The sequence below is a fragment of the Patella vulgata genome, chromosome 3, assembly GCF_932274485.2.
Source record: "Patella vulgata chromosome 3, xgPatVulg1.2, whole genome shotgun sequence".
Classification (NCBI taxonomy): domain Eukaryota; kingdom Metazoa; phylum Mollusca; class Gastropoda; family Patellidae; genus Patella; species Patella vulgata.
The window spans coordinates 87,095,803-87,123,552 of record NC_065881.2 but is presented as its reverse complement, the minus strand read 5'-3'; the positions used below and the strand labels follow the sequence as shown (position 1 = coordinate 87,123,552).

Sequence of the window (27,750 nt, the reverse complement as noted above, 5' to 3'; positions counted from 1 at the left end):
AGCACACTGTATGGCGTATGCCAGTCTTCATTAGCCCAATAGGCACAGAACAGTAGGACGTTAAACCCCATTTCATTTCATTTTCATTTCTTTTGGTATATTGTTGGACAAAATGACTTTCTAATGGGCATGCCAGATATCTTTTGATCCGGATCCAAAAAGTGAGGGTTGTACGTGACAAGGAGTAGGGTCGCCTGTCCAACCTCGTGGGTTTTCTCCGGGTCCTCCGGTTTTCTCCCACAGCTAAAGACCCCTACGCGCAAGCGAATTATTGAAATAAAATTGAACCATGTGTTAGTCCCGAAATGACCTAGTTTGTGTCGAGTGGACGTTAAACCCCATTTCCTTCCTTAACCAAAAAGTGAGCTTTGGCACACTTTCATTGATTCGTAAGTAAGTGGGTGAACCACTTTACCAGTACATTTTTTTTATATAAGGTTTATAAAAAGGTTTATATAAATGTATTATGTTCGTCTAGCTATGCTGTTGACACATTTTGATAAAATCTGTTAACAATTTAAACTCAACCCAGTCAGGCATATCGAAATTAGGGGATTTTAGTTTACTTTAGTTTTTCCATAGAATATCTTGTAACAAAGAGTACCTTTTTTTTAAATTATAGGGCAGTATTCACGACCTATTTTAAACTGGTTGAGTGTATGCTTGTACGCTTGCCTCAGTACAATGTTGTTCAGCATTACGTTAGAGACCATCGCGTCGAAGACCAGCGGAGTATGAAAAGGTGGACACAGGTGCATTTTGATGCGAGTTTAAGACTACATAACCGACATTTAGTTAATTTTTCTATCCGCAGTGTCGTGCAACCCAACCACTCCGTTCAACGGGTAATTTGTGTTGAAAATGTGCGACAGTCCCTTAAAATTGAAAAATATGTTAGTCCAGAAATGACCTAGTTTGTTGAAGGTCACTTTGGACGCAAAGATATTTCACACACCTCTAATGGGTGTCAAAGAAGTCGCATCAAAAATATTTAAAAATGGAATATTTTTCAAAGTGGACATTATTTTACCATGTCGTACCCCGTATCCCTTAAATTATCAGTAATTTTATTTACTACAAAGTTAAAAATGAAATGGGGTTTAACGTCCTTGATCAAGCAGACTCGGCTGACAAGTCTGCTTTAGATCTTCCCGTATCTGAATTTTATATAACTTTTAAGGATTTTAAATCCATTATAAATACATTTATTTGTGGCCGCTGGCAACGGCCTTGGGATCTAGCAGGCACAAATAAACTTAATCATATTAAGCCTCTCCTAGGAAAATGAAATGAAATGGGTTGAACGTCCTATTGTTTTGCTCCTAAACTGGGCTAATAAAGACGGGCATACGCCATACAGTGTGCTATAAGGGAAATTTTGCCTGGGCAGCGGCAATACGGCCTACTCTTATATCGAATTCCAACTGTCAAGGGGTCTTTTACGTGCAAGCCAATGCGTACACGGGGTCTCGGTTTTTCGTCCCATCCGAACGACTAGACAGCTGCCCCTGTCAGGTCCTCCGTCCCCGACAAGGCGGAACCACGCCGACAATTCTTGATGAACTTTCTCAGCCAATGCAGGGGTCGAACACCCGACCTCCAGGCTAGCGAGCCAGCGCCTTACCCACTTAACCACCATGATCCCCCCCCCCCTGTAGTTTTATATTGTTTCTGAATATCCCCTACTTTTTTGAAGAGTGTATAAATTAAAGTAGACAAATGCTGTATTTGTGTGATAATCATATTCTCTCATAAAAAGATCACAAACCACTTAATATTTATAAAATTGGGAATATTTCAGAGGTATCATTGAAATTTGGAGGGTGAGTATTTTTGAGTAAGCATATATTTTTTAATCATTACACCAATTTCCTGATACTCTTTAATGATGAAGCAAAAACCATTTATGACAGATTTCACGGCATAAAAAAGGGTCTGCAAAGGAGTTAAATTAATATAATATTGACACATATTACAAAACACTATAAATAATAGTTTTACATCCAACGACGTTCTGCATCGACTGGGCTAATAAAGACGGGCATAGACCATACAGTGTGCTGTAAGGGCAATTTTGCACGCCCACCGGCGCTACGACCTATACTTACATCGAATTCTAACTGTCGGTGGTTCTTTTAAGTGCACATTATGTACATCGTGCTGACAAAAAACCCAGCACAACTGCAACAAATCTCGTAGGATGCTCTGTTTGACCATAAACAAAAATGTATTAAAAATAGTTAAAAGTAACATTCCCATTATAATTACATAAAACCTATGAACGGCTAATTTAGATTCAATGTAGATTCAATTAAATCTCCAAATATCATAAGAATATCTGTCTGAAGGCGACGAAATACTCTACAAACACATATAGTGCACCTTCTCAAAGCGAGAATTACACATGTTCCTGAAGCAACAACTGCGAGTTTTAATAATGATAAATATTGTTTAACCAGAAGTCATTAAAGATAAGTTGTCATCATGTTCCTGAAGCAACAACTGCGAGTTTTACAACATCTGGACGTTGCTGGTTAACTCGACAATTCCTGAACTTATAGCTATGTTATCTACAGACACGTGAACCGTGGCTTCCAATCAGAGGTTGTGACATTGCGACCTCCACGGAAAGAGTGACATTGAATGAACCTTGAATTTTTCAACTCGATTATCACAGGTAGACATTATAGCTTGAAAGCGCGAGACTTGGTATTCGCGACGATAGAGGAATCTGATCTCGCCGCCGATGTTTTGTGAAGTCATACATACCTGTACAGTACTTAAACATACATTATGCAAGAGCTAAATCTGCCTATCACAGGTCTTTCTTTAGGTTTGAAATCTTATCTAAATTATTAATTAGACATTAATTAACTTATCCAGACCATAATCAACTCTCGATGTCAAGGCTAGCCTTCGATATCGACTGGATTATAATCCTATCTGCTGCAAACGCTCATTGATAATTAAATGAAAACAATGGATAATCGAGACTATGCTTTTTAACGTACTAACTTTAGTAATGATGAACGAGGCTAGGCGGAAATTTACAAAGCTGATATCTCGGTTCATAGTGGACCAATTTGACTGAAATTTTCAACAAATTGCCTTACATCATCTAGTTTTTAACAATTATAGCGAGAACTTTCAGCTCTTTATCTTATCTCCCATAATGTATCTTTAATTAAATTTAATGTCTTAATTTTCTTCTAATTTCTGTGTAAATGTTGAAACCTTTTTAATGTGTGACAAATGTCGGATATTGTAGATTGTAGAATATGTATCGATGGAACTGAAAGCGTCAACTTTTTAATTTCCATGTGTATTTTAACTTACACCGTATTATTAAGACAACACCTACTTCTAGAATGAGAGAGTGTGTGTAAGAGAGAGAGAGAGTTGTATAGAAATGGTTAAATTTAATGGTGGTCTGCATCTCATACAGGTAAAGCCTAATTATCTCCCTTTATCTATGAACTATTTTTCCGGCTTGTATTATGCTGCCCAAACAGTGCAACCTTTTTTGTGGTATTGGCGTACGTCACCTTAACAGCTGGGTAGACAGGAATACGCATTCATACCGGTATCCATTTACAGCCGGTGGACAAGAATACACTAAACTACCGGTATCCATTTACAGCTGGGTAGACAGGAATACACACTCATACCAGTACCCATTTACAGCTGGGTAGACTGGAATATATCATTCTACCAGTACCCAGTTACAGCTGGGTAGACTGGAATATATCATTCTACCAGTACCCATTTACAGCTGGGTAGACTGGAATATATCATTCTACCAGTACCCAGTTACAGCTGGGTGGACTGGAATATATCATTCTACCAGTACCCAGTTACAGCTGGGTAGACTGGAATATATCATTCTACCAGTACTCATTTACAGCTGGGTAGACTGGAATATATCATTCTACCAGTACCCATTTACAGCTGGGTAGACTGGAATACACCATCCTGCCAGTACCCATTTGTTTATCTGAAGTTAAATACATGTTGGTATGTATTTATAAATATTTCATCCTGTTAAACTTAACAAACAATTAATCATGATTAATTCATAATTATTTTGGCTGTTTCACAGCTTTAGGAAAGAGAGATAATTGTTACATATAGCTTTGAGTTGAAATTACAATCAGTCCTGCTGATGTATGTATATGGGGTAAACAAACCCTCATCCCAAAGACAAACTCATTCAAATATAAGACAACTCGTCTCAAGCTAGAAGACAACTCATCCCAACTTTAAAACATGGGTCGAGATATAAGACAACTCATCCCAACAAATATAAGTTTTAGTTATAATATTTGTTTTAATACAATTGCTTTCTTTGAAGACCGCTCAGACCAGTCTGATTTTCTTCGTAGAACTTACCAGTATCACAAGCTAATCAAAGTACTGACTCTACTCTTTCTACCTGCGGAACACATACTACCGACTAGAAAGCCGTCACAGATCCTATAAAGATTGTAATGCGATACATATTATAGGGGTGGGGTGGGGAGGTGGGATGAACTAGAGTGCCGCGCTTCGACCTCTAGTTGGACGGTCACCTCTGACTTTTGGTTGTCTTTTCGATCCATGGCTTAAGCGTATGTGGCTTAGAGATAGGGGCGCTTTCCCAACCTCGTGGATTTAATCCGGGTACTCCGGTTTCCTCGCACAAGAAACTCCCAAGCGCGTGCTCTAAGATAATAAAAATGAAATATAGTCAGCCAAATTAAAAACTTGACACTCGGGATTTTTTGGGATTAGATTTTTAATAGTTGGTATAAGGCAACTATTTTAGTGTAATGTTGTGCACATACGACCTTGACATCAACAGAAAGCAAGAATACGTCTCGCCGAAAGTCCTTGACATTGATAACGTTCGTGATGTCACAGTACCCCCCAAAATGAAATTCACAGACTTGGAGAACAATCGGAATAAAGTGTATAGTAACGGCTGTGGCCTCCTCTAGCGTCTCGTACTACCACACACCGTCTTCTCATGGATCTCAGAACTTTAGTAAACACTACCCAAGGATGACGTCGCCACTGCTCAGCAAGAGCATGTTGAAGGTCATGCAACGTCAGTGGTGGATTCACTTGCTGACGAACACGTCGACTCAGTTCGTCCCAGATGTGTTCAATAGGATTAAGGTCGGGGCTAAGCGACGGCCAATCCAGGACTTGGACACCGGCATTTCTTAAAAAATTCTGGGTAGCAATTGCTGTATGGGGTCGAGCATACAGGTCACAATTTTTTTTATCTGATTTTGACGGAACTTTAAATATAGGATTATATCCCACTGATCTCGGTTCCTGACGATAGTGGCATGTATCGGACCGTAAAGTATTGGATTATGGCCCCTGATTTTACTAAAAATAGCCGGTTTTGCTTGTTCTCTGTCAATTTTTGAAAAAAGGACAAAAAAAAATATTATTTTAGATTGGATGTGAAATCTTTATGTGTACACGAAGGTGTTTGATATTATGCATCCGGTTTCGGTGGGGACGACTGGTACATTATTTATTGTGATTTGTCTCCCTAAAATGATCACAGTACCAGCTGGTGAATCACATGTTTGGATGCTACGATAAATACAGTTGAGAGATCTAATACATTTCCAATGGCGCAATGATATCTGAAGACGGGGAGAATGCCATATAATCTGATAATAAGTGTTTATTTATATTAACAATATTATAAATTATTTTACAGCGAGAGTATGTAACGTGACAGAGTGTGAAGCTAACGGGGGACAGTGTGCGTTCATAAGATGTACAACTCATGGTAAGCTACCTTCGTCTATTACCAATGGATTTATAACCAGTTATGTATTAATCACATAAATTTGTTAATTTTAAGAACAAATTGAAATTCCATCATATCATTGTATTGATTTATTTTCTTGTTTAAATTTCAGTCAGTCAAATAGGTTAATAAATTCATCATTAATATCCACATCTGTATTTGTTGAATATATTGAAATCTGTAAACTAACACATCAATCTTCTAACCAGTAATTTGGTTTCATTTTTCAGGTAAGTGTGGAGATGGAGATTCCTGTGACCAGTCATCTGGGTTTCGGGTCTGTCTTAATGATAAATGTACAAACGGAAGTAAGTACGGCATGTTACCTGTCTGTTGATATCAAATTTAGAGAAATGAGAATTTGGTTTAGTGAACATTTCCTGCCCCGTGAATGTCACTTATAACGACTTACAGGCAATGTTATTCAACAACCTATTCATGCAATTTTGCAATGTTGAAGTTGAATATAAATACATTATGTACTAAGGGGTATTAACAGGTAAGTTCATAAAAGAGCAAAGTGAGGCAAGAAAAGTAAATGGACTTTCCATATGGCAAATAATTATAGAAGTAGTGTTTAAGCGTTGAATTGATAACAAATGTCTAAGAGTTGATAACTGTGAATAAAATGTGTAGCCTATAGCATGTACCTTCTAAATAAAATAAAGAAATATCTTGATTATTACCTTAAATACATACTTTTGTTCGGAATGAAGTCACGTCGCGTTTAGTTAAATTCTGTATTTAGGTTGAAATAATGACTGTTTTGATAAGACTTTACTTGTGAACAGAAACAGGTTAAAAGCAACGACAGTATGTCCCTATTATGATGTAGATTTTAACGCATTATAAGACAACTCCTGTTTTATATTTTAGCAACTGTGTGTTCTCTACTGGAAGATGGCAGATGGGTCTACTGTCAATATAAAGGTATTTTATCGAACAATGTTTAGTTACAATCATATACCCGGATTTCACAATATTTAGTTGAGCTGCAATCATATAACCAGTTCATGTTACGAATTGTATGATTACGTGAATGGCTACATCCGGTGGCCCGGTAAAACGAGTGGAATACATGTAATTAAAAATAGTATTGCATATATATCATTAACATTTCACATGTGGTCCAAATTTCTTATTCGCCCAAATATTGTTAACATAACAAGAATGTTAAATCAAGTTTTAGCGGACTGAGACGTCATATCCCACTTACCTTGAGTACTCCTGGTTTTTAAGTACCGACCTGCTGAGAGAAACTGTAAGTTGTTGTAACTAAAGCATATCGTATTCTTAATTTTATTTCTTCAGGAGCTCGATGTGGGAAAGATAACTATTGCACTAAGTTAAGTACATGTGTAGATGGCGTGTGCATGTGTAAGTATAATATAGATAAATATTATTAATAACATCTCTTTTGCTATTACCAATACTGTTCTACTTGGTTCATTCATATGAGAGTGGCAGATACCTTGTCACCGCCTGGTGACATGTCAATCATGTCGTGTTACCCATTTATCTTGTTAAGGAAGACCTGGTAACACTATGTCGTATGAATTGCCTTTATTTTGAATTTTGTCAACCAGATCGTGTTAGCCTTGATCTTATGAAAGCACATTTTTATATCGTAAATTATCCTTATTATAGCTGCTATGCATTGTCGTAATCAGTCTAATGGAACATCTTGCGCTTCCTACCCTGGGGTTTGTAGAACGGGTTCTTGTGTGCGTAAGTATGATTTATATTATAGACAGTGGATCAATTATACCAATGCAGTGTATTTATTTATATTATAGACAGTGGATCAATTATACCAATCCAGTGTATTTATTTATATTATGGACAGTGGATCAATTATACCAATCCGGTGTATTTATAACGATAATATTGCCAGAAATCTGTAAATATAACTCGTTCCTGTTGCCATGTTGATGAATATACTGATATTCGTGGTATTCATGGTGTCATATATAATACCAGACAGCTTTATGGATAACATTCAATAGGTTTATTTACTGCAACGTTTCATTTTCAATGAGTGTTGTACTCTCACGGTTATCAAGCATTGTAATATGCTTAAGGGTGACACTGTTGATTGAATAACACCTCTCTGTTTTAGTAATTTCTTTTAAAATGCTACAATGTCGTTAAACACTTCCTAACGCGTCGTGGGTCCTAATGATCTCAGGACATGTCTATTGGACAATAACACCCCTCTACATGTGAAACAGGAAATGATACAATTTAACATGTTACAGGAGGTTGTATACAAATGGTTAACAATCAACTAATTAACAGACGGAAGCCATTCAATAACAATGTGATATGGTGTTAAGCATTAATCCGATCTCAGTCCTAAAAAACCTAATAATTAATGGGATGCCCATAAAGAGAAGTTGTACAACTCATGTCAAACAACAATTAATGATATATTACATATATTTATAGCGAAATGTACTGACAGCATGGATTGTAATTATGGCTATCCATGTGTAAATGGATCGTGTGCAGGTAAATATTCACTATTCTACTTATAATCACCCATCCAACTTCATTTCACCTCTCGTCATTCCCTTACGTTTTAAATTGGACTATGGTGTACACTTGAGCTGTATGATAGGTTTACCCAATTTCAGTCATGGCTGCTTTGAGTATACGTTCACCATAATATGATGTTTTAGTGTTGTCTACATTTATTGAAATTTCGGAAGGATTATGACGGCTTGTTTATTTATAATAATATTATATTCCCTTTTTGTATTTTCAGGTGTCTATTGTGGCGATTCATTTTGTTATACTGAGCGCTGGAACAAAAACTAAGATATTTATAATAATATGTAACTTTTTTTAAAAGTCAATTTCTTTCGATTTAACCAACAACTACAATATATTCATCTGTACCCTTTAACGTAGCTAGATACCAATAACTACAATATACTATTCTTTACTTCTATAAAGCAGCCAGTTAAACTATCAAGATATTAAAATATAAACAATATCGCAAATAATCAGACTATGTTTGTTGCTTGTTTGTTGTTTATTTCGTTTACGTCCTATTGCTGTGTTTATCAGTCGCCCAGATAACCTTTCTTTATCATTTAGACAGTAAGATTTACAGAACATATTGGTGTGTGTATCAGTCGCCTAGGTTATCTTTATTTATCGTTTAGACAGTAAAATATGAATAGTTATTCATGGACTATATTCATGTCGCCTGTGGCACAGTCAAAACAGTCAACTATTATAATATATTGTGCATGGTAATTAGTTAGAATTGTCACTATGAAAGAACTATTTATTCACCTTTGGAAATGAATGGAATACCAGATGCGCGGATGAGCATACTAATCCCATATGAACTGATAAAGCTGTTAGATATGAAATAAAATGGCGTTAAATGTATTACCTTTCTACATGAATGTCGGCTTACGTCATGCAGTGCATTATGGGGGGGGGGGGATGTGCTCGGTCACCTGTGTTTCTGCGTACTCTTTGTCGAGTTTCAGCTTTCTAAACGGAACGGCGTTTTAGTACCGTCCAAGCCACGAGATGCTGGTCCTGACAAATCCCGTCAAGGGGACTTCACCTTGTAATTCCCGAGGTAATTTCGTACCCGGGATCTCAATGAGAGAAATGTTGTTTAACTTCCACTCGACACAAACTAGGCCATTTCGGGACTAACCTATGATTCAATTTTATTTCAATAATTCACTTGCGTAGGGGTCTTTAGCAGTGGACGGAAACCGGAGGACCCGGAGAAAACCCACGAGGTTGGACAGGCCCTACTCCTTGTCACGTACAACCCGGGAATTGAAACCACGCCAGTTGACTAAATGACAGATCTTATGATACAGCGTGCACGTGCTAACCATTCGGCCATCCACCCCCACCCTTTACTTTGCAGACAAACACATATAATATAATCATTTGTTTTATATTTCCTTACCCAAATCTTTCGTAACAAGGTAGTTTGCATATTGATTCCTATAGGATCGGGGCTAATAAATAGATACAAATACAATATTTTCTGTGGGCTATTTTATATGGCTTTCTCATTCCATAATTAACAAATCAATGAATAAAAAAAAACTTTTTCTGCAGATTATTAATTTCGCTTACATTTTCTATAACAAATTAACAAATCAATAATTAAAAATACGACATTTACTGCATGTTGTTTCTAAAAATAAAAATACATTTTCTACGTGTTGTTTTTAATGTTAATTTCTCTTCTCTTTTCAATAAAATAAATTTCTAAAAATAACTAACAAATAAATAAATACCGGTAAATAGAAATAAAACATTTATTTCGGCTATTATTTTCCTTTCTAAAATAAAATAAGTAACAATTAAATAAAAATACCAGTGCATATAATTCTGCCGGCTCACAGGTACATGGGGACAGGCATGCCCTTATATGGTGCACCTATGTGATTTTTTCAAAAATATTTTGATGATTTTGGGGGTTTCTTCTTAATATTTTTCAATTTTTTTAATCTGCTTTATTTTTCTTCCTATTTGGTGCTAAATAATATAATATTTACCATCAAACATGTTCGTATTAAACATCATACCTTCTGCCTATAATAAAAGAGAAAGGTAAGACACTTTTCTGTTGACATTTTGTTCTCCGTGAGGTACCCCTGTCACTATTTAATTCCAAATCGTGAATAAAATTGTCTTGCCTTACAAATCAGTCACTCGGTTCCCTTCGATATATAAATATATTCCTTTCGATAAAAACACATATTTCAATTTTTTTCAAAAATTCTTAATCAGTTTATTTGCCATAAATCACTCGAGTTTTTTTTACAATCCATCGACATTTTGAATTTGAAATGACGGAAGTGGTAATAAGGTGAAATTATCGTTATCAAGTACAGCGCGTGGGTCACCCACTTTATAGACCCTTAAAGGAACGGCCATAGAGTATCAGGTCACCCAACAAAAAATTGATTCAAAATCTTATAAGGGCTGCATGTCCGGATAAGCGGTTTTGACATTGACGACAGAACAACTCATATTTTGAGACAAGTTAAATACACCATTCATCTATATTTTGGCGCTTCAATTTCAAATGTACATTTTTGTTTCTGAGACTCTGTTAAAATTCCCTTTAAAAAGAAATATTGCAAGTTTATTTACAAATAATGATAAATTCGGGTGTTAATCCGAGAGAATTTGCTATTGTAGTGAAGACAATTACACCTCCGCACCTCCCAATTCTGAACTGATAAACCAAAAACTCTTTAATTAGTGACTATATGAAATCAGTGATTTACATGTTTGATTTACAATCAGATTTTAAAACTTATTTTAATCGTTAAAGAAGAGGAATTCTAGAGCAACTCTTTCTTTTGAGAATACCAAACTTAGTCAGCTACTAATCTCTCTTATTAGACCTAATCACGGATTATTTTAGACACTGATCACTCCAAGGGCGAGCTCCTACCATGTTTGGTAATATTATTTAATAATGTTTTTTGAGTCAGGGCTATTTCCAATATAGTGGGCCAAAGGGAGACAGGGAGAAATAGGGCTTAACATCCACTCGACACAAACTAGGCCAATTCGGGACTAACACAAGGTTCAATTTTATTTCAATCATTCGCTTGCGCGTAGGGGTCTTTAGCAGTGGTAGGTAACCGGAGCACCCTACTCCTTGTCACGTACATTCGGAAAATCGAAACCACGCCAGTTGACTCAATGACAGACAGTATGATAACGCGCGCATGTGCTAACCATTCGCCCCCCCCCCCCGGGTCAAAGGCAATATTGTTCCACTTTTTAAGAAAGGAAATCCTTGTAACATTGACAATTACCGCGGAATAACAATAGTCTCAAGTTTAGGGAAATTGTTCACATCCATTCTAAATACTCGCTTTCTTAAGTTGGTCCTCCTGGGGTGTAGGGGGTGATAAGAATATACCCTTCGTATGTCCTGCGTGTCGTAAACGGCGACTAAAAGGATCCCTGTAATAGGGCAACGTGGTTGCCGTGCCTTGCGACCGTTGCGGAAACGGGTTGGGTATGTTAGGGGGAACTAGAATTAAGAGAAATCCAGCTTTTATCGTTTTGGGCAGTTCTGGTTTGTTGAATGTCAGGATATAAGTGTTGGTTTGGATGATGTTACAGTGGTAGGTCTTTGAATGACATAAAATCAAATTTCATCAAGTATAATTTTAATTTCACGCTTTGATTGAAAAGCTAATCAATGCAATATTGTTTTCTCATATATTTCCTTTTAGTAAAAACCAAACTATGTCTAGAAGTATTAAGCGATCTGGTATGGAAAAAACCACAGTTTCCACCAATCCTGGAAGCCAGTAAGGGCATTGTAAACATGGCGAAAAGTAATTATAATGACCTAGTTGAGACCACTAAACCGAACTATCATCAGAACCAAATACAAAAGGCAGATTCCAAGGAACTCGTATAAATCACGAACAAGAACATTGGTGACATTAGCCCCGAGGGGAATGGCTAGTGGGCAAGCGGGCGCGGAACTTCCTTCATCATTCTTCAGGTTGATAAACTGCGTGACGAGTTTGATACATCTTCTGTATCGCAATATGATGACGAGGTCCCATGCCCCGCCACAATGGCACATTTTAGACCAGCTATAGTGGATGGAATCAGGAAACTGATCATGGAAGCTCCATCTCAAACATGTGGACTTGATCCTATGCTCTCAGCTTTGGTGACGAAGCAAGTTGATAGCCTAGCGCCACCTATCACTGAACTCCCGAACGAGTCTCTTTTAAAGGGGATAGTGCCAGACTTTTTTAAATCTGCTCATGCCCGTCCACCTTTTGAAAAAAAAGTTGGACTTGATCATATCCAGAAAAATTTCCGTCCTATTTGTTTTATAAACATCTACGAAAAAGTTGTCATGGTATGTCTCGTTTACAAGATTATCTGTGCCATAATTATATGTAAACTAAATGTCAGTCTGCTTCCTAGCTCTTGATTCACGGTCTCATGTGATACTCCCACTCCTTGACCTTAGTGCCATTTTCGTGACTCTGAATCACGCGAGGCTATTACATAGACTAGAGATCCGTTTTGGGTTGTTAGGAACAGTTTTAGACTGGTTCGGGTCGTATTTCTCGGATATAAGTCAGTCAGTTATTGATGGTAACAGTATTTTTCGCAAAATGCCATTGAAGCACGGTGTACCTCAGGGCACAGTTTTAGACCCGGCATTATTCACTATGTATACCGCTCCAATCAAAGAAATTATTAGTAAACGTGGTTTGGATGCTATGATCTATGCCGATGATAGTCAATTGTATTTTGCGTGGAAGGATCAATCTGCATCTTTAGATGCCATTGAAGCACGTAACGATGCGATCAGATCATGGATGTTTGACAACAAACTAGTGCTAAATGATTCCAAGAATGAAATTATTAATTTCAAATGTCGTTTTGGTCACACTACACCCACTGAGTCAGTCCAAGTCGGTGATGATTTTATTCTACCTTCGAATTCAGTTCCAAACCTTGGTGTAATGTTTAATTCATATTGTTCCCTAGAAAGTTTTGTTGAGCAGACCTGTTGTGTTTCGTACTCACAGTTCAAGATTGGGCGTATCCGTAGACTTCTTAGTCCGACATCTACTGAGACACTAGTACATTCCATGATCACCTCGAGGCCGAATTATTGTAATATTCTGTTTCATAAGATTAGCCATTTACAAACAACGAAACTCCAGGGTTTATAGAGAGTGCAATAGCCAGGTTGGTAAATCGATCGAGAAAAGACTGATAATATCACACCAATCTTTTCAATCTCCATTGGCTCCCCATAGTTGAGAGTGTTGAGTTTCAAGTATTACTATTTTTAAGGTAGTGAACAATATAGCTCCGGCCTATCTGAACAAACTCTTGTCCGTAAAACGACTACGGAAATCTACCAGATTCAACAAGGCTCTATCTTTGGACAATTTCATCGGGGAGCACAAGAGAACGAACAATAAATGTTATGGAAATGGTATTTTTCGGCACTATACATCTTCATTACGGAATAATCTCCCTAGCGAGATTCGCACTGAAAATGCTATTGATAGTTTACACGCTCAATTAAAACCATTCTCTTCAAGCATCATTTCACATGCTGTTTTCTGAATCCTGTGATGAAACATTTTACTTTTTAATGCTTATAAAATTTCAGCAGTTTTCCAGTCCAAGTTTCCGCCAAACATTGTATCTTTCTAGTCAAAACATTTTGTCCGTCTGTCATTGTTTTTTATTCAATAGACGTTATTGTATGAAAACCGATCATCGTTGAATTTTTAAAACATAATTGAATTGTAATACTCATGTTTCTATAAAGCGTGTTGGGATCTTGCTTTGATTATTGTATATATTTGTGTTATGTTAAGTATGTACTATTTAATATTGCTTCCATTTAGAGTTATGTATACATTTACGATCCAGCAAATGCGTCTTTGATTAGAATCTCTCTAATGGCGAACTTGTCAGAAAATTTCATTGAAAGTCTGAAGAATGTTAACAAACATTCATGCACAAATGAGTAAATAGAATGACAAGTTGTATTTTTCAAAACAATAGCGAGCCAATAAACCCAGATAACAGAGAAGATATAACTCGTTCTACTCATTTTGATTAAATAGTACGTGGCAAATACGTCATAAAATTACGCTAAAACGCCGTCCACATGGGTGTATATATATACTTGTTACTGAAATTAATGATTGCAACTATAGGATAAAAAATGAATTAATATATTGTGATGAACTGAAATGTGTGCTGATCAGGCATCAAGACACGGCGGTCTAACTTTGTATTTTGATACCCATCCATAAAATAAATCTGGAGTAAATTTACACAGGTACAGAAGTATATTAGCATCTTGGTAAATTTACACATATTTATATAGCAGAATACATCATAAATACACAGTTATGTTGGCTCATGTATTAGGTAATTTTCATCTCGTTTGGTTTGAAAAAAAAAAACGAGCACCCTCACAGTTATGTATTGCTGATTAATAATGTATCCGTTAATCCACAGTGGTATTCGTTCTTTGAATCTGTTCTGGATGACAACATTGTTTTAAACTTCATAGAATACTTTAATTGTTCTTCAAACATATCAAGTACAAAACTTCTTATAGTTGAAGGCCCCGTAAAATGTTTGTGTTTAGGGAGTTATGGTCCTAGCTTGGCTCCTGGCACAGGGTGCCAAATCCCAATTCACTTACATGACCGCTGTCTGATCTTAACTGGAGACCTGCCTGATCCCAAGTTAACTTCTATCAATTAGATCTCTGCTTTATAATCTCTTTCTAGACAAAAGATGATCGAAGATATTATGCAGCTGGCTATATTGCATCATAGCACTTTAAACGGCCATTACAGATGGCTTTACAAGACAACGGACATTACATAAAAATGGTCAGCAATACGTTTATATTATGGTAATGACTAATGGGTGTCAATAGCCGACATACAGATATTTGAATCAATTCCACTTTAATATGTCAAGATGGCACGATAACTTGTCCATAACCTCTGCAAATTGTGTAACAACAGCCAGGGGCATTTTGCGTGCTTTCAAAGATTTGATAAATGTTATTTACGAATAAGGAATATTTACCATTATATGACTTAACCACAACAGGCACATCAGTGGTGTAAAAATGGGTACAGAGATTTAGATACATTGAAACCACGTGAACAGAGATTTAGATGCATTGACACCATGTGCACAGAGATTTGGATGCATTGACATCATGTGAACGAGGCTTTAGATTCATTGACACCATGTGAACGAGGCTTTAGATTCATTGACACCATGTGAACGAGGCTTTAGATTCATTTAAACCATGTGAATGAGTTCACTCCAATATGTTTGCGTTACACTTTAGTAGGGAAAACAGAAAAACAGCTTTTAAAATCTATTTTATAAAACATAATTGTTTATTGTACACATTGAGTTCGTTTTTCCCAGTTCATAAAGAATCAATCAATACCAGCTAGTTATTAGCAAACGGAAATATTTATTTTATAATTAAAGTTCTAAATTAATGTTTTTAGTCTACTCTTTAGTGTTTTTTTTTTCGCTTTTCTCTTTTTGTAAGGATACAATGTAATCTATTTAGAACTGCTGTTCTTATTGATTTTGTATGTCCGTGTTCTACGTTTACTATAAAAGCACAGTTGAGCATTTCTCAAAACGGAATCTGAGTCCTATTCATCGAACACTATTTCATTCAAATAATATTTCAATCGATTGAAGATTGGGTCTAAAGAAACAAAAGACCAAATAATCTACAGAATGTTAGAAATAAGTATTATATTTTAACAAAAGCATAACGTCGGAACAGTACAGTAGGAAGTTTAAGCTTATTTCATTTCTTTTCCTATTATATGTGACTAGAAGAATGCCCGGCTTCGCTCGGGGGTCATAACCCCGAAACCGGAAGTGGTAGACTAACGCCACCTGGCCTATGTTACTCCCCGGTCCAAGCTACCCCTATACCTCAAATTTCAGACTCGGGGCAGACCTAGTGTAGCCGCCAACCCCGCACAGACAAACAGACAGATAAACGACGGTCACAAATATTAGTATAGATTTTCATGTTGAAATCAAATCATAAATACAACAATATTTACGTTGCTTTTCCTTTACAATATGAATTGAACGCATTTCGTATTTAGCAATGAGGAAGCACAGCAACCCATTGTTTCTGAACAAAACCAAAAAAATATTGCGACCGGGTTTTGAAACAAAAGATATTAAAGTGGCAATAAGACAATCGTTATATACACTTACATCGGCTACATGAGCTTATCTAATTTTCACTGATTACAATTATTTTGCCTATACCGTTTTTTTAGGACTTCGAATTTTGTCTAATGGTTTGGATTGTTCGTACTTGGTTTTATTTTATTTCACTTGGTTCTAGCATTATGTGCTTGTATGTAACTTTAATTTCGGGGAATTTTAAATTGCATAATGTCCAGTTGGGGGTGGAAGTACGGGGGGGGGGAGGGGTCTGGACATCTTACTGACTAAGCCACCGTCTTAATCCCTTAGCCACCATGAACTAGGGTTTAACGTCCTACTTTTCTGCTGCAACCGGGTTACAGAAGACCGACATGAGGGACTACACATACTCTTCGTCGAATTCAAGGTATCTTTTACGTACATACCAAATTGTACAACGATTTGACGCTGTTCCGCGCCGAGTCCTCGGTCCAGCACCACTGACCTCCTGATAAGTGAGCCCCCAATTATAAACATGGAAGCACATGTTTGGAGCTGGCGTACCATACTCCATTATATCCCGGTTGGAACCGAGGTGTCCAAAAATAAACTTCATTTCATTCATATATTACGTGGATGTACATATTGCATATACGTGAAAAAAAGCAACCGAATAGGGCTTTAAAATCATTAGTAAAGCGACATTACGGAAGGTTAAATAAAGAGCTGACAGTTCTCGCTACAATAGTTAAAAAAATATATAATGAAAAGGGGGTATGCTGAAAATTTCTGTCAAGTTACTACACTCTAAGCCGAGATATCGGCGATACAATAACACGGTAGCCTCGATTGTCATTGTTACCATTTTTATGGTTAATCATCAACGGCCGTCGAACCACCGATCGGATTCGAATCTGAAAAACTGGACACAGCAGAAGACATCGAGAGTTAATTATGGGTTGTTTTGTTAATAAATGTCTAATTAATAGTTTAAGTAACATTTCAGGCCAAAAGAAGGGCCTGTTCGATTTAGCTCTTGCATAATGCATGTTTAAGTTAAATATTGATTTTGGACATTTCCTGGACCTACCGGACTTCATTTTATTTAATTTTATCGACATATGGTAGTTCATTGAAGTGTATAGAAATCATTTGAATTATGTCCATTATACGACAGGAATGCATTATTCTATTAAGTGTCTATACTTAATGTCGACGGCCCTAGAGTAGTCGCTGTGCCTTATGCGCGACATTTGTTCGGATATTATTTTTTTTTATGATCTGTATTTTGGGAAGTGAATTTCTAATTGCCTTCGCGTTAACGTATATCCATGCACTCTTTCGGATTGGTGAGAGCAAAGATGTCTGGGGATATTTCAATACGCATGTGAATTTAAAGGAATTAAATTCATCTGGGTGAACTCCAGATTACATTAATTGTAACATTTGATTGCAATAACTTGCACTGACCAAGGTAAATCTGCGTTAACGTTTTCTAATAACTACATTTGTAACAAAAATAGGCGAGTGGCTTTCTCGGACCGCATCTAGGGGTTAGTGTTAGAGTCATTTTTAACAAGATAATAACTTTTATAAAGCTATTATTATCTAACAAGTTTTTTTTTATGTAATTAGACATAATATTGCACAAAGCTCCCTGTCTTTATATTTTGTTTCATGTAAATTTGTTTCTTAAATCGGGAAATTGATATTGAAAATATTGACAAACTAAGGGGCTCAGGTATAATTTAGTATTTGGGTAACACAGATACGACACTGGTGTTCATGTTGTGTAAATATATTCATGTTTAACACAACCTCAACACCGCAGACCTTAACACACATTGATTTCAAATACAGGAGGGGGGGGGGGTTGAGATTGAGTTTGCACAGTCTTACACTAGTGCTACACTTGAATTGACCCATTGAATAATAATACAACGGGATGAAATGAAATGGGGTTTAACGTCCCACTGTTATACTGTTCTGCCCCGGACATACGCCATACAGTGTACTATGAGGGACATTTTGCCCGGACAGTCAAGGGATCTATTACGTGTAAGCCAATGTGTTCACGGGACTTCCTTCGGTTTTTCGCCCCACCGAAGGACTAGGCAACTGTCCTTGTCAGCCCCCCCCCCCCCCGTCCTGCATCACTGACAAAGTGGAACCACGTCGGAAAATCTGGATGATATTTCTCAAACACCCGACCCTCAGGCTAGCGAGCCAGCGTCTTACCCTCTTAACCATCGAGAAAACCTATATATCAAGAGCAATGTGGGGCTCATAGGCTTTAATAAATTTTCATTCATGTATACATTTTGCTCCAGACAGTGACGGGCTAAGATTCAAGTCTAGGTTTAAGGGCCTACAGCAATACAAATCATTCACTTTAAAAGTTTCCTTAATAAACTTTAAGTCGAATACAAGTAGTTTAATTTGGTACAAGGTCATAAAATTTCCATATTTAGAATTAGATACGTGTTATGAATAAATATTTCAGAATATGCGATCAGAAAATTTTCTGCTCCCAGTACTCTCCCTTTGACAGTCAATTCTTTACTGTTTTATACCTGTCACTTCGACTTCACAAATATTCAGATATTCTGTTGGTTTGGTTATCCTGATAAATCTGCCGACTGTTTTCTCATCACATTCTAAAGTTCTCACGGTACATCCAAAAACTCCAGGTATAAATTTACACAGTGTAGAAGTTGGATTACCGACAGATGGATCTGAATCATACACCATTACACTCACATCAGAGAACCTTTCCCCAACAACTGAAAGAGATACCAGAGCAATTAGGAATAAAGGGGGTTTGTGTCGTCTTTCATCCTTACTTACTATTCAATTACCGATGTGGCGGTATACTATGATGTTAGCGTACCATTATGTCAAATAATTGATAACCTGCCAATATAATACATGGAATATTAGAATCGCGTGAAGATGTAATTGAAATGAACGTGTAACCGTACTTTAAGTTGCTAAATGGTCTCAGTTTATATCCATCACCGATGGTAAGGAGCTGGACTATTGACAGGGTGCACCCCCCCCCCCCCACGTGTATATCTCATCACCATTGGCAAGGAGTTGAACCACTGACAGTTGTGCACCCCTCCACGTGTAAATCAGATCACCGATGGTAAGGAGCTGGACTATTGAAAGTGCACCCCCATCCACCTTTATACCACATCACTGACGGTAAGGAGTTAGACCACTGAAAGTGTGCACCCCTCTACGTTTATAACACATCACCGATGGTAAGGAGTTGAACCACCGACAGAGTGCGCCTTTCCAAGTTTATAGCACATCACCGATGGCAAGGAGTTGAACCACAGGCAGATTGTTATTACATTTAATACTCCACTTTATCTAAATTACTATTTTATTGAAAAATCTCTTGTTTCCAAAACGGATATCTTGCTCCGTTCACAGACCAGTAAATCTCTTTTTCTTCAAAAATGAAAAACGGAATCCTTGAAACGTACTTTTCATTAAATCTGCATGTCTTTTATGGAACAATCTGCCTTTTGATATAAAGATGTGTAAAAATGTTGAAAATTTTAAGATTAAACTGAAAACTCATTTATTTTGCGCACTGAAGGAACCATAATATTCAACTGATGACATGCTTATTATTTTTAACTTGCAACTGCATTCTATTTTATTTTGTGTGTAATTACAGTGTTCTTCCTATATTCTACTTGTATAATGTATATGTTTTGTAGTTTGGGATTGACTTCCCAAACCTTCCACTTTAAAATGCTATTGCATTTCAAATGATTTTGAATTTATCCTGATATTACATGTAAACGATCAGTCAGACTTTTTAATTTCACTTATCGATATATCGATGACGTTTTATCACTTAATAATCCTAAATTAAGTGATTATGTCGAATTCATATATCCTGATGAGCTCGAAATTAAAAACACCACTGACAGTGACAATTTCCTTCCTACTTGGATCTGCGTCTCGATTTTGACAATTGCCATAAACTGAGTGTTAAATTGTACGATAAACGTGATGACTTTGACTTTCCGATTGTTAACTTTCCATTTATTAGTAGTAACATTCCAATATCACCAGCTTATGGAGTGTTTGTGTCTCAACTAATTCGTTACGCGAGAGCTTGTTCCTTTTATTCTGATTTTTTAAGTAGATTGGGGCATTTGTCATCTAAGCTTCAACTACAAGGATACTTACGCACTAAACTTATTAAAACCTTTAAAAGGTTTTATGGCCGTCATATTGATTCGATTGGTAAATATAACGTGTCTCTCTCGGCTATTATTCTAGATATACTTAATTGACACGTATACTATTACTTTCTCCCTGATAATGTCTACTACATCGTTAACACAGTTCATCGCGTGCATTTTGCATACTGATAGTTCATTGGCCAATCACGCTATTTTATCGACATTTCGCCTAATAGTTTGGATGCAGCTATGGCGGGTGTGGCGCCAGGCAGGGTAAGCTTACTCTTCCGGACACCTGTTACCACTGTTTGTCGTGTATTTGGTACACGAGGAGCAGTCCATTTGCTGATTACACTATTTTGCTTTAATACACTATTTTGCCTATAACGTTTTTTAGGACTTCGAATTCTGTCTTATGGTTTGGATTGTTCGTACTTGGTTTTATTTTATTATGTATATGTCTTTGTAGCTTAGGGGACTTATGGAAGATTAGCTTTTTTGCAAACTAAATACGTTGCCTCATTAATATTATTATTATTATTATTGCACCCCTCAAACTTTTACCCAATATTACACCCGGAGGTTTAAATAATGTTACTCACTCAATGATATATTATTTGATCTGAAGGTCAAGTTCGTTTTAACTGGCATTAACAATGTGAGAGATTTGAACCTTACCGTTTAAAGAGGAAAACTAGTGACTTACTGGATTTATCATCATATCTGTTAGATATAGTTACACTTGTGATATCATACATCTCACCCAGATCTACTTGCCACCATGGATTGTTGTCACCACCGCTGGTGTGTTGACAACTATGAACCACCCTATGCTCGCCACTCTTAATCCCGTCCACGGCCTTTATTGACGTGTATGTCGTCGAAATTGTTGAGCTCTGTTTGGTTGGTTGTTCTAAAGCAATGTTGACGCCGCCTGAAAAATGATTTATCAAATATAGTCTGTAATTCGTTTCTCTGTATTATGGATAGACTTGCTCTACATAGAGCGTATTATTCCCATGGCCACTTACTTGATTTCGAGTCAGATGGAAGCTGGACAATCATGATCTGCAATTACTGACATCCTAATAAACTTGTATTCACCTTAAAATGTGCATGTAAAAGTCTTAAACACGTACTCGTTTAAATATCTATATACATGTCTGTCTTACCTGGTAATTTTCTACATTCATATCTGTGATTACAGGTGTCACTCGTTTCATTCACTAAAACAAAGTTTAATTGTGGACAATAAAAATACTTTGTTAATTGGGTAATGAATTACATAATATTGTTAATAAGTACTGATGGTTAATCGATGGAGAGAGGTATTCAAAGAAATAAATACAGAATATGCTTGATCAGAGAGGTTATTACAGACAAAAACCTGGTGTTAAAAATCAATTTAAAGATAAATTATATGAACCAGTTATTAATATTATGATTTATAATGTAAATTATCCGCAATTTTGAAATGAAATGAAATTAGATTTAACGTCCTACTGTTTTGCTTCGAACTGGGCTAATGAAGTGACATATGGTTTAACGACCTACGTCCTTCCTCCACAGGGCTAATGATAACGGGCCATTGAGTCAACTGGCGTGGTTTCGATTCACCCGTTGTACGTGGCAAGGAGTAGGGTCGCCTGTCCAACCTCGTGGGTTTTCTCCAGGCCCTCCCTTTTCCTCCTACTGCTAAAGACCCCTACGCGCAAGCGAATTATGGAAATAAAATTGAACCATTTGTTAGTAACGAAATGACCTAGTTTGTGTCGAGTGGACGTTAAGCCCATTTAGCTCTTTCTTCCCTCGCCATTTTGAATTCTCGCACACAATCAACATTTCCGAATAAAAAACTATCAAAACGGGTATTGTAATATTCAAATCCAGGTTAGATGTAATCGACAGCAAGCCCTTACCTCCAACGAAGAGGGTAAGGTAAGTTGTTTGCCTTTTTGGAGATAGTTGGCATTTTGAAATTTAGTTAGTACCCTTCATTATGCTGAATTGAATAGGAGGGTTAACTTCTGAGTTTCTCGCCATTTTGAAATTTCGAAAAAATTTATTTTTATTTAAAGAAGGTAGTAAAATGTTGAAACCCAGTAAAAATCCAGCAACTTTCTGAATTAAACAGGTAGACTACCATCATGAATTACTCAACAAGAGTTGCTGGACATGGTTTGCCATTCTTAAATTCCGTAAAAAGTTTTTTTTTCTTTTTACAAAAAAAAACCGATCAAAATTTGTAAACATAAAGGGGCATTATGGGACATTAGATAAAGAGTTGACAGTTCTCTCTATAATAGTTAAAAATAATAGATAATGCAAATAGAATATGGTGAATATTTCAGTCAAAGTGCTCCACTGTGAATCGAGATATTAGCTTTTGAATTTTAGGCTAGCCTCGGTCATCATTACTCAAGTCGGTACAATAAAAAAACAAGCCCCGATTATCCACTTTTACTTTTAATTATCTTTTAAAAAACGGTATTCAAATCCGCTAAATTTCACAGGTTAGCGATGGCATCGAGAGTTGATTATGGTCTGGATATGTTAATTAACGTTTAATTAATAATTTGGATAACATTTCAGGCAGATTTAGCGCTTCCATAATGTATGTTTAAGTAACAATTATGCTGAATTGAATAGGTAGGCTACCATAATGAATTTTGTTCCCCCTTATCAGTGATGCAGGACGGAAAGACTAACAACGACTGCTGTTTAGTAGTTCGGATTGGACGAAAAACCGAGGACCCGTGTACACATAAGAGTAGGCCGTAGTGCCGGTGTCCGGTCAAAATTTCCCTCATAGCACACTGTATGGCGTGTGCCCGTCTTCATTAGCCCACTTTGGAGCAGAACAGTAGGACGTTAAACCCCATTTCATTACATTTCATTTCATTTACCATAATGAATTACTCAAAATTAATGTGCTATATTACGAGTTCACAAATATTTTTCTGGATGATCGAGACTATGAATAGGTAGGCTACCATAATGACTAACTCAAAAAGTGATGTGCTATATTACAAGTTCACAAATACTAATTTTGCATGATAAATCTGAAAGCCCCTCGTTCAAAGACGCTTTCTTTGTCAAAGCAGTCATCGACACCTTGGCTAAGTTCGGCATGTCTTGAAATATTGTCAGTCGTGGGTCTCGCTGGACCAGGTAATAAATGAAATGGAAATTTTTGGTTTTGAATTACAATATTGTCTGCCATGGTTCTCTCTGGACAAGGTAATAAATGGTACATTCTGGTTTTGAATTTTAATCACTGACCAGACAACCATCAAACCCTTCTAAAAGAAACCCCAAGCTATAAAACCCACAATCCTCGTAGCAAAAGTCGTGAATACTTACCAGGGATTCCATATATTTCCACTTCACAAAGAGTTAATAAATTTGACTTTTCAATAGAAATCTTGACAAATCTACCACGGACCCCATCATTACACCTGATGATGTTTTTACCTGTATTGTAATCAACCACTGAAGCACAACAATTGGCTTCTGAAGAGTTGTTTATTGTTGGATCCGAATCGTAGACTTCATAATTAACGTCATGGAGGCGTTCAGCTGGAAATAAAGAAATGCTGCTCTGAACAACGATGCTGTGTCGTTATGTTATAGTAAACCGTTATTGAAGTTCGTGTAGACTGAGCAAAGAGAAACTCATATTAGTGTTTAGACAGCTAAATTATTTCGAAATTATATATATATATATATATATATATCTGCTATAATTTCAGCATACACTGTTTTCGTTCTTTTATTTGTGAGTGACTGTAAGTAAAAGGATTTATGTTTTACAGAAATAAGGACTTATGCATTAAGTTTGTATTGAATACCTTGACAATTTTTCATACGTTTATAATGTTTTGATCCCTATTCTTACTCCTATTTCAAGCCATGTAATTTAAATTTGTTTTTTTTTTCTACAATTCACAAAATTAGCCGTGTGTATTATGTGGCTTTCCACAACAACACACACAATAAAGATAGTCGATAGATCGTGTTTTACTCAGTCACGTGGTATACCATTATAAACCAAATATAGATACGATAAATAGTCTAGTTATACCCAGTATCATGTTACACCCAGTATCGCCTTATACCCAGTATCATGTTACACCCAGTATAGCGTTATACCCCAGTATCATGTTACACCCAGTATCGCGTTATACCCAGTATAGCGTCATAGCCAGTATCGTGTTATACCCCAGTATCATATTACACCCAGTATCGCGTTATACCCAGTATAGCGTCATAGCCAGTATCGTGTTATACCGTTTATAAACCATTAATCCTTTGTGTGCACAAGACCTAACATAAAATATCTATACTTACGATATTCACCCTCGTTGTAAACCACAATAAAACGAATTAGAAATGTCTCCATCAAATCAACAAGAAACCAGGGTTGGTAATCATCTTTTTGTGTTTGAAAACAGGTACTTGGGTCGTTATCTAAAGCTGCTGGGAGCGGTTGTAACGAACCAACAGAGCTAGTGGATGGTATTTGTAATCTGGCTAGGTTCCTTCCTCCTGCAAATATAGGTAAACGAAACGAAATGGGGTTTTAAATCTCACTATTCTGCTCCGACTGGGCTAATAAGGACGGGCATACCCCACGCAGTGTGCTGTGGTCAACATTTTGACCGGACAGCGGGTTTACGACCTACTCTTATATCGAACTTTAATATCATACTGCCCATTAGGAGGCTTAAAAAAATAATGAACTTTCACGAAACAAAATATTTCAGTAATCAACAAAAACACTATAAAAAAAAATATAATCAACGAGAACAGTATATATAAGTGTTTAAGGGAATAAATTTGATGCTGTTTTATATCATGTTTTGGCCTTATAAATGTTTAAATAGTTGCTGGTTCTACTGTCACTTTTCAGCTAACTAATGTCCGGGGAGAGTCATCCTCTACGAGGCATATATTAAATTGCCGTCAGGCTGTATATGATTTTAAAATGAACTGTTTCAAAACATTAGAAATATGTTAACCTTATAGACATCACGGGCAGACTTTAATTGAAAATCGTCTTACGGACAGTTTTTGATTTGGAAACAATCCAAAAGTCCATCATGTGGTTTTCGGTTTGATAACTCTGCTTTTCCGCATAAAGCAAACGGATTCTGCTTCCCGCATTGATGATACCAGACATCAATCAGATGGACCTGCTGTTTAAACTTGGATTTATTAGGACCAAGGGAGAAGATGCCCCCCCCCTCTCTCTTCTCATGTCAGCGAATTTTAGTACGTTTTAAATGGGGGGTTGGATGGCCGAATGGTTAGCACGCGCGCGCTATATCATACGGTCTGTCATTGAGTCAACTTGCGGAGTTTCGATTCCCGGTTGTAGGTGGCAAGGAGTAGGGTCGCCTGTCCAACCTCGTGGGTTTTCTCCGGGTCCTCCGGTTTCCTCCCACTGCTAAGGACCCCTACGCGCAAGTGACTTATTGAAATAAAATTGAACCATGTGTTAGTCCCGAAATGACCTAGTTTGTGTCGAGTGGACGTTAAACCCCATTTCTCTCTCTCTCTCTCTCTCTCTCTCTCTCTCTCTCACGTTTTAAATGACACTTACATATATACAAGAACCAATTTATTTTACTCCTTCATTTAAACAACTTAATTAAATTAGCATGTCTATAATATGTATTGGACGTTAAATTCGTAACAATGAACGGGTGAATGAAATGTGGTTTTATCAGCTCCAACCGGACTATATTGCGCCAAACATATGATGAATTATTCGAGACAAAATATAAGAAATCACAAATATATATGTATATCCTTTATATCCGGTTTAAATAAAATTCGTAATAAACAACAACATGTATAAAACCTTACCGGTAATCACTAAGAAAACCGTGACTCCTGGGTCCGGGTCTGTAGTTAGTTCGTTCACATTCTTTGTATAAAGATGACATTCTTTTCTCTGTTGATGAAAGGCAAACGCCACACAATGAGTTGCCTGAGTACAGACAAATATACACCCAACTTTCGAATCTATCGACACCATTTTTAGAGCTGAATGTGGTAACACATCATCTAAAACATGCGTAAATCCCAACCAAAAATCGGGACAACAACAACTTAATTTGGTAACCACAAATAGAAAATGAAAAACTCTCAGAAGATCCCGAAACTGTGCAAACCTGTTGTACATTTCTGTAAACTTTAAACCGTTTCAAAGCCTAACCAATTACCCTAATGAAATATATAGCTCGCCCGTCTTAGAAAATAACAACATCACCGTCAAATCGATAAAGTCATATGATGAATATTAGATAAGATAGTTCTGATAACGTTAGTTAAATGTAAACCGTTCTAATAATTTGGACTGTCGATTCTTGAACATACCAACATCACTGTCAGATATAAAAAGTCTGTTCAGGGATATCAGATAATGTATTCACTGGTAATATTTGTTTAGGTCTACACGATAATGATCGCAGAGCTATTGTTTGGTAATATTTGTTATTTATTTGGTTCAGGTTTTGGTCGTCTGTCCAACTTCGCGGTTGTTCTCCGAGTCCCCCGGCTTCCACAATATGCTAAAGACACCTACGCGCTAGCGAAGTATTGAAATAAAAATGAACCTTGTTTTTTCCGAAAATCACGATGAACTGATTCGGCCCACACCGGAATCAACCACGGGACTCCATGAAAGAGATATAACGTTTTACTGTGGTTAATTTGAAATACAATTTAACTTCTGTATGAAGGTATATAACATATATAAACGATATTTGTGTCGGTTTCCTGGTATCATCATTCGCGAAGAGAGAGAGAGAGAGAAATGGAGTTTAACGTCCACTCGACACAAACTAGGTCATTTCGGGACTAACATATGGTTTAATTTTATTTCAATAATTCGCTTGCCCATAAGGGTCTTTAGCAGTGGGAGGAAACCGGAGGACCCGTAGAAAACCCACGAGGTTGGACAGGCGACCCTACTCCTTGTCACGTACA

At 36.8% G+C, this 27,750-nt stretch overlaps 1 long non-coding RNA gene across 1 annotated transcript; it reads right to left on the bottom strand.

Annotated features, from left to right (window-relative positions):
• Nucleotides 1–19,174: 19,174 nt before the first annotated feature.
• On the bottom strand, nt 19,175–25,256 carry LOC126814306 (uncharacterized). Its single transcript, XR_007677531.1, has 5 exons — nt 25,105–25,256; nt 24,118–24,333; nt 21,927–21,980; nt 21,461–21,688; nt 19,175–19,329 (listed from the first exon to the last, which is right to left on the bottom strand). It is a non-coding gene; the product is annotated as an uncharacterized LOC126814306 (long non-coding RNA).
• Between the last annotated feature and the right edge of the window lie 2,494 nt (nt 25,257–27,750).